This window comes from Octopus sinensis, linkage group LG5 (genome assembly GCF_006345805.1).
Source record: "Octopus sinensis linkage group LG5, ASM634580v1, whole genome shotgun sequence".
Classification (NCBI taxonomy): domain Eukaryota; kingdom Metazoa; phylum Mollusca; class Cephalopoda; order Octopoda; family Octopodidae; genus Octopus; species Octopus sinensis.
The window spans coordinates 102115914-102125355 of NC_043001.1; the positions used below are offsets into that span (position 1 = coordinate 102115914).

At 37.1% G+C, this 9442-nt stretch overlaps 1 long non-coding RNA gene across 1 annotated transcript; it reads left to right on the top strand.

Moving 5' to 3' along the window:
• The first annotated feature begins 407 nt into the window (after positions 1 to 407).
• Positions 408 to 8604, top strand: LOC118763393. Its single transcript, XR_004999144.1, has 3 exons — positions 408 to 418; positions 754 to 755; positions 8499 to 8604. It is a non-coding gene; the product is annotated as an uncharacterized LOC118763393 (long non-coding RNA).
• The last annotated feature ends 838 nt before the right edge of the window (positions 8605 to 9442 follow it).

Sequence of the window (9442 nt, forward strand, 5' to 3'; positions counted from 1 at the left end):
TCTTATTTTCTCTCCCAGTTTATATCTGTGTTCCTTTCTGTCGAAGAGCATAGGCTCGAAATGTAAAAGATTTTCTCACTTCCCGAATGTTAAACTAATACATCTGTTTGTTGTTTACACACCCGCCTTCGTCTTTTGTTCTTTTGTAAATTCTCACTTTATATATCGTCTTTCGTTCAGTAGTTTCCAGCATGTGATTGGCTCATAGAATATTCTGAGAGAGCATTAATTGATTAATTAGTAAACAATAAATAATATTCCATTCTACCATTACAAAACTGGAACAATTTTGCAGAGATAACAGGTACTACTTCACGTGTCCAGCTGCAGAAGGGACATCAGTTGCATGTGTAGCATGCAGTAAAAATGCAATAAAGTTCAAAGACTGGATAATGGTGGCTGAGTTGTTGCTGCACATGTTTCAATAGGAAGGCATTTTTATTGAGAATATAGAATCAATAGGAGTGTTTCACAGCTGAAACATAAGTGGCACTCATTGAACTGCTTTTGTCCATTTTATTTATTTATCTATTACATATATATATATATGTATGTATATAGTATATATGTATGTATATAGTATATATGTGTATATATATATATATATATAGTATATATGTGTATATATATATGTATATAGTATATATATGTATATATATATATGTATATAATATATATATATGTATATATATGTATATATATATGTATATATGTATATAGTATATATATATGTATATGTCTACACTCTCGGAGTGGTTGGCGTTATAAGGGCATCCAGCTGTAGAAACACTGCCAGATCTGACTGGACTGGTGCAGCTTTCGGGCTCCCCAGACCCCAGTTGAACCGTCCAACCCATGCTAGCATGGAAAGCGGACGTTAAATGATGATGATGATGATAGTATAATATATATATAATATATATATATATCTAGAGAGAGAGATAGGCAGGGAGAGATTGATATAGACATATGAAATTATCATTTTAACATCCAGTTTCCAGTATATACATGCGTATGCATGTGTGTGTGTGTGCATATATAGAGAGAAAGAGAGAGGGAGGGAGAGAGAGAGAGATACATAGATGCATGCATTTATGAGCAGTATACAATTTATTAGTGAACAGGAGGAAGTAAAAGATATTTGGTGACATTGTTCTCCCATTCACTCTTATTGACACGAGCATCATCACATATCCCCCTCCACCACCACCACCAATGCCATCCTTTCTACCAACCACTGATGTTGTCCTTAGAAATGTGGTGCAAGTGGCAGGGATTCTGGAGTAATGAAATTCTTTCATCTTCTGCTTATTTCCGATGTAATTATCAGAAAACTGAATATTGTTTTGCGGAACCAATGACAACCAATGTCCAAATTACACCTGATATGTCTTGCTGCTCTTCGCACCAATTTAAACATCGTGTATTTATTTTATAACTCACTCACTCTCTCTCTCTCTCTCTCTCTCTCTCTCTCTCTCCATGTGTGTGTGTATGTATGTATATATGTGTGGGTATATATATGTATGTATATATAAGGCGGCGAGCTGGTAGAAACGTTAGCACGCCGGGCGAAATGCGTAGCCGTACTTCATCTGTCGTTACGTTCTAAGTTCAAATTCCACTGAGGTCAACTTTGCCTTTCATCCTTTCGGGGTTGATAAATTAAGTACCAGTTACGCACTGGAGTCGATATAATCGACTTAATCCCTTTGTCTGTCCTTGTTTGTCCCCTCTGTGTTTAGCCCCTTGTGGGTAGTAAAGAAATATATATATATGTATGCATACACATATATTTATTTCTTAGAGGCAACAAACAAGAACAGGCAAAGGGGTTGTCAATTTCATCGACCCCAGTGCATAACTGGTACTTATTTAATTGCCCCTGAAAAGATGAAAGGCAAAGTCGACCTTGGCGGAATTTGAACTCAGAACGTAGCAGCAGACGAAATACTGCTAAGCAATTTACCCGGTGTGCTAACGTTTCTGCCAGCTCGCTGCTCTATACACACACATATATTGCATGTATGTGTGTATACATATATACATGAAGAGAGATATATGTATATATATATATGTTTGAATATACATGTATGTTGGTTCCCAATCATACAGTTCTAGGTTTACTCCCACTGCATGGCACCTTGGGCAAGTGTCTTCTACTATAGCCTCGGGCCATCCAAAGGTCTGCAAAAGGATTTGGAAGAGTGAAACTGAAAGAAACTTGTTGTCGTATATATATATATGTGTGTGTGTGTGTGTGTGTGTGTGTGTGTGTGTGTGTGTGTGTGTGTGTGCATGTATGTGTGTGCGTATATGTGTGTGTGTGTACATGTATACATGTGTGTGCATGTATGTGTGTGTATATGTACATGTATTCCTGTGTGTGTGTATGTGTGTACATGTATACATATGTGTGGGTATATATACATAGATGTTGATGTATATTGATGTGTGTGTTTATATATATATATATATATATAACTTTACTGATAGATCTATTTATTCTTTCTTTCTTTTTGCATATATCCATCATTACTCACACCTTAGAATTAATCTTATTCTAATTGTGGGGAGAGTCCCTGGATTTCGACCCCAACATATTTGCTTTCTTGTTGGTAATGCCTTCCTCTATGTATGCTTAAATGCATTTTTATATTTCTAAGTAAATTGCACTTTATGTTTGAGGGTCTGTTGAAGCTATAAGGTGTTACTCAGGCACTCAACCATGAGTCCACTGCATCTTTCAGCCGAAACAGCTGTAAGCTAATGAAGTTCAGAAGATTATCGTTTATTCTTTTGTCATCTTTGTTCATGTGTGTCTGTGCATGTGTGTGTGTATGTGTGTGTGTTTGTCACCTCATTACACAATCGAAAAATACCTTAGGAATGAGAACTGAAGTTCAAAATTTCCCCAAGACACCTAATGAAGCCGAAACATTGTGTTAAAAACAAACAAGATGAGGATAAATATCCATCAAATGTAAATAATGAAGAGTGTTCTTTTCTTTATTGTAACCCTCAGTCCACTCCAGACACCCTGCTACTCTCTGTCTGTCTCTTTCGCCTCTTAGCTGGACAACGGCCACTCCCTTCGATTAGGTGATCTGCTCTCTGTTCTTGCAAGTAGTAATTCTGTCTTCATGGATGAAAAAGTCCAACTCTTGTGCAACTATCTATCATTATGGCTTTCAGTTTGGAAAACCTTGCCAGAACACCAGCACTACTAGACATAAACCATTTCTGTTTCTTCTTTCTTGTTTCAGTAATAGGGTAATGTGAAGAACTTTTCTTATGGAACTATTTCTACATTTATCTGGTGCTATTAAGTGCCAGGTGGTGCTATTAAGTGCCAGGCGGTGCTATTAAGTTAGCCAGGTGGTGCTATTAAGTTAGACATGGCCTGGGCCAATACTGGCCAAAACCTTTGTAAGTTATCTCATTGTGCTATTCATAGACAATAAACACTAGATTTCAACAATTTTTAGCCTTCATCAATTGTTATACTGCAGTTCCCTATTCTCTCTGCTTCTGTGCCTCCCCACCAGTACAGAAAGCCCTCGTGAGGATCTTACTGCTCTCTTTGTAACAGCTGATCTCTCCATCCACCCTGCACCACTAAACAGATTGCTTTTCTTCCTGTATCCACAATGGAATACAGTTCTAAAATGGCTCTTTAATCTTCAGGAGTCATCACAACCTACATATCTATACACTATATTTCAAAGATTTTCTTTTCTTTTCTTTTTTTTTTCTTTATCTCAGCATGTACTCTACTACAAAGATAACAAGCCAAGGGTTACTCTCTGTCAATACCTGGCTGTTATTGTTCCATCACCTTGTTGTTTGAACTTGTGGCCAGGTAATTGACATTTTAGCTCATCCGTTATGGCTTAAAATCCTATAACTCTTTTTTTCAATTGATTAAAACTTTGATTTTTCATATATTCGTCAGAGTTATTTTCAAGTGCCCCTTTCAGAGCCATACTGAAAGTTCTTGTGCTTTTCTATAGGCAGAAGTGTGCAATTTTTGTCATGTCATACAATATTGATCAATAGGTCACTTGCTGTCTTTCAATAGGTTTGATCAGCTGATATGCAATGCTACCGTAATTTGCATAACAATGACATTATTGCTATGATATCATTCTTTCATCTATCAACGGTGCTAACTTTCCCACCAATTCTTTCTTTGATAGAATTGTTAAGTAAAGAAACACAAGATGCAGTGACACACCTGTCCTATATCATTTTTATTATTATTATTTTTTTTTTTGCTATGTTTTGAGAGAGTTTACCTATATTCAAAATTATTGTTATGCATGCAACTTTGCTTTTGTTACCATTTTCATTTTTGGTTACCTTTTGTAAAACTGTCAGCAATTTTCTGTTACAAATTCCTGTGTTTACTTGTTCAAGTGCTGTCATTTTCCCATTCTATCTATCGAATTTTCCTTTAATTCATGTTCAAATTTACATAACACTTGAAGACCTGGTCAAAAGTATTGGGACAGTATCAATCACCAAAGAAGCCCTTTCTAGAAATTTCGTAAAAAATGAAATTTTGTCTACCTCAAGATAAATTGAAAAACTTTAAATTATTCCAGAGTTGCTTGTTTTTAAATACAAAAAGGAAATTTTTCATCAAATGAAATATTGTAAAATTGTATAACTGCTGAGAGCAAGAAAGCCTGTCCTATGACAGAAACAGTAAACATCAACAATATTAATAATAATAATTATTATTATTTACATTATTTACATTTGATGGATATTTGTTCTCATCTTGTTTGTTATTAACACGTTTCAGGCGTTACACCCTCTAGCCTTCATCAGGTGTCCTGGGAAAATTTAAAACCTGGGTTCTCATTCCTAAGATATTTTTCGATGTTATTATTATTATTATTATTATCATTCAGGTCACTGCATGGAATCAAACTCGGAATCTTGGGGTTAGTAGCCCGCATTCTTAACCACTATGCTATATGCCCATGGGTTAAGAGTGCCGGCTACTAACCCCAAGTTTCCGAGTTCAATTCCAGGCAGTGACCTGAATGATGATAATAATAATAATAATAATAATAATAATGACATCGAAAAATATCTTAGTAATGTGAACCCAGGTTTGAAATTTCTCCAAGACACCTGATGAATGCTGGAGGGTATATCAGCCGAAACGTGTTAACAACAAACAAGATGAGGACAAATATCCGTCAAATGTAAATAATGAACAGAATTCCTCATCTCTTAAATATAGAACTGGAATAATAATAATGCTTTCAAATTTTGGCCCATGTCCAGCAATTTCGATTACTTGTACTTATCTATCAACCCCAAGAGGATGAAAAGCAAAGTCAACCTCTGTAGAATTTGAACCAAGAATGTAAAGATGAACGAAATACCACTAAGCAATAATAATGATAATAATTTTGATTGAAGGTCAGCAGTGTTTTGGAGAGTGGGGATTCGATGACATGTGCTCCAGTACTTGACTGGTATAATAATTCTTTCTTTTGCCATGAGTGCATCTATGTTACAGAAGTGTTTCAAAAAAAGTGTTGGGTGAATAAACAAGTTATATGAGAAGAGAGAAAAGGCCTTATACAATTTAAGGAACAAGTAAAAAATTGATGACAGAAATAAAGTACAGGCATGCCTCAATTTCCCTTCTCTTGAGTTGCATTTTTTTGTAAACTTTAGGTCTTTTTCTTCAAATTTTTTATTAAGAAATCCATGGAAAAAAAAAACTAAGCCTCAACTTCAGTCTATTTATCATCTGTTTTAAGGCCATTCACACCGGTGAAGAGGATTGGTCTGCAAGAGTCATGTGTCAGGTCCACATAAAAAGCACTCATGCCAACCACTGTAAAGTAAGTGGTTGGCATTAAGAAGAGCATCCAGCCATAGAAACCATGCCAAATCAGAGTGGGACCTGGTGCGGCTCTCCTGCTTGCCAGCTCTGGTTAAACTGTCCAACCCAGGCCAGCAACATGGAAAACAAACATAAAAAGAAGAAGAAGAAGGTCATAATAATAATAATGTCATTGTACAATGAAAGCACTTTCTCTTGAATATGCTAGTGAGTCTACCATTCAAGCCAAAAGGAATGAAGCCGTTCCATTTCTTTTAAGATTTTGCCCCTTTTCTTGGGGATTGCAGTGCTCTTTTCCCTGGAACAATATCTTGGATATGAATTAAAATCCTTTCCTTGTAATTAAGAATTATAAATACCATCTTTTCACGTTTCCATAGTGTTTGATCATTGACAGCTTATCTTCCAACGAAACAGTATAGCACTGAAGACAACCAAGATTAGATTTAGCAGTAGGGCCTTTCTTGAGGACATGATGGCTGAACAAATGCATAAATTCACAGATAGTAAACACAAAGAGACGTCTCAATTTCCTAGTATGAACTATCAGACCTGTAAAACATGTAAACAAGTCTAAGCATTAGAAATGTGTGCATCTTTTTTTTGTCAATCTGTTCCCTTTTATCCATTTTTCTAAATGATTTGTTCTTATTTTCACTTGTATTTTATTTCACTTTTCTATTTCAATATTGGTTTTTTGGTGTTATTCTAAAATTTTTACATTCTTGAATATATATTCACTGAGACAGATGGTATGGTTTCTATGGCTGGATGCTCTTCCTAATGCCAACCACTTTACAGTGGTTGGCATGAGTGCTTTTTATGTGGACCTGACACATGACTCTTGCAGACCAATCCTCTTCACCGGCATGAATGGCCTTAAAACTTCTGCTCTGAAGAACAGGTCTTCTGGAGTGCGGCAAGGCATCAGGTATCTCAGTCCTTTGTCATCTCATCTGAAAGGTTCAGGGTCCTGAGATTGTCCTTCAGCACTTCGTCCCATGTCTTCCTAGGTCTCCCTTTTCAATGTGTTCCATCCACTTTCAGAGACCGGCACTTCTTATGGCGCTGTCAGCATCCATCTGCATCACATGACCAAACCTGCTCAGCCTTCTCTCTTGCACACTGCATCTAATACCTCTTATGCTTAACTTCTCCGTCAATGCACCAGCACTCAGTCGAGCATGTACACTTATATTACACATCCAACAGAGCATACTAACCTCATTCCTCTCTAGTCTTCACATTCAGGGCCCATCTCTCACTACCATGTAGAATTGTTGTTCATATACATGCATCATACAATCTTCCATTAACCAACAGAGGTAAAAGCCTTCTGAACTTTCTCCATCCTATTCTTATTCTAGCTATTTCATTCTCCATACACCCTTCCTCGCCCACCCCCTCCTAATTTGATCCTTCAGGTAACAGAAATTATTTCCTACCTCTAATAAGCCTCCATGGCATTTACATAAATCAATTTCCTGAATATCTGTAGTTTTTTATGGATTCTGTGCATCTTCCACAATATGAATACTCCTTTCTCTGATCACCTTTCACTACACCTCTTGTGTGTCCATAGCTTACATGACCTTCTCTGCTGATAACACACGATTTCAAGGCCAATTCAGGATGGTTTATGTAACTCAAGTAGGGGTACAGTAGTCGTAATGATAAGATCCAATGTAACAGTTCATTGGCAAACAGCAGCAGTGGCCGTCCAAGAATTTGGACCTGGAGATCTCCATTTCCAGCGACTTCGAGGGCCACCTCCCAGTGGTGTCGGGTGTCAACGAAGAGCTCTCGACTACAACAAGATGACCAAAGTATTTTTTTTTCCAAGGTCTGGGGTCTCCCGCCCCTAAGCCCTAGACCATCACCTTATTACCCTTACCCATCTTGTTGCTTAACAACAACAACAGCAGCAGCAGCGATCGGGTTTCCTGCAACAATAGTGAAGATTATTGAAGACAATGGACTTATTTTCAATGTAGATGAAACTGGGCTTTTCTGGAAAAGAATGTAAGACCAGTCCTTCATAGCTAAGGAGAAGGAAAAGTCTATACCTGGTTTGAAGGTCTCAAAAGATCATTCAACTCTTATGTTGTGAGGCATTTGCATGTGGGGTGGTGATTGCAAGTTTCTCTTAGTTTCTCATACAGCAAATCCAAGAATCTCTTGGAAGCATTGCTGACAGTTATGTAAATAATGTAGTAAGGATGCTGACAAGTAAATGCTTTCAAAACATGGAGAAAGATTCGAGTTTTTTTTGGGGTTTTTTGTGGACTGAGAGGCTGGTTTATTAGAGACCCACTCCACAACGTCCATTCTCTCTTTTTTTTTTTATTGGACCAGGGGGAGGTAGTGAGATTATAGAGCCTTGCTTCGGTTGAGAGTAACTAATATAAATTTTGTCCTATTGGTAGAGTTTTATAAACAGCAACAAGATGAGGCACAGTAACATACACCCAAGACACTTCATCAACCAAATGCTGCAAGCTTGTGTGTATATGGAGAAAGCAGTGGTTTCTTCCGAGATGTTTCTTAATGCTGAACATTTTGTTAAAATGATGTTTATCTCCTTTACAGGGTTATCTGGAACAACAAGAATAAAACCATCCAAAAGAAGGCCTTGACAATTTGAAGACTGATTCTTTTGGCTTCACTTTCAATACTGTAATCCTCACATCTCCTCCAACCACCACTCCTGATCAATAAAGCATATTGATATCAATCAGGTAGGTGGGTTTTTTTCTTACTTTTTTTAAATATTTCTTAACTTTTTTTAATGAATCTCTTAATGTTTTTCTCATGCTACACCATTTTCCAAATTATGTCACATGTTTTACAACCAATTATAGACATAATAGGCGCCGGAGTGGCTGTGTGGTAAGTAGCTTGTTTACCAGCCACATGGTTCCGGGTTCAGTCCCACTGCGTGGCACCTTGGGCAAGTGTCTTCTACTATAGCCCCGGGCTGACCAAAGCCTTGTGAGTGGATTTGGTAGACGGAAACTGAAAGAAGCCCGTCGTATATATGTGTATATATATATATGTGTGTGTGTGTTTGTGTGAGTGTGTTTGTCCCCCTAGCATTGCTTGACAACCGATGCTGGTATGTTTATGTCCCCGTTACTTAGCAGTTCGGCAAAAGAGACTGATAGAATAAGTACTGGGCTTACAAAAGAATAAGTCCCGGGGTCAAGTTGCTCAATTAAAGGCGGTGCTCCAGCATGGCCGCAGTCAAATGACTGAAACAAGTAAAAGAGAGAGAGTAAAGAGTATAAATTGAAATATACCTGTAACTCCATAAACATAAGTTGATTACAGATAAGTACAAAGTAACTAAAACCTAATATAATTAAAACTTAGGTCCACCTAGGTTGTGTCAGAGCCAATCCATATCTTTGTCATTCCTTTGATGCGCCAAAGGTTGCCATTGAAGTTTGGACAAAGTAAAAAAGCTCTGAGTGAATTTCTTTTAAGGTATTCATATGTTAATGAATTGTTCATTAGCAGAATCTGTTGTTCTATTCTAAATTTACTTTCATGAGCATCTCTCCTTTCAAC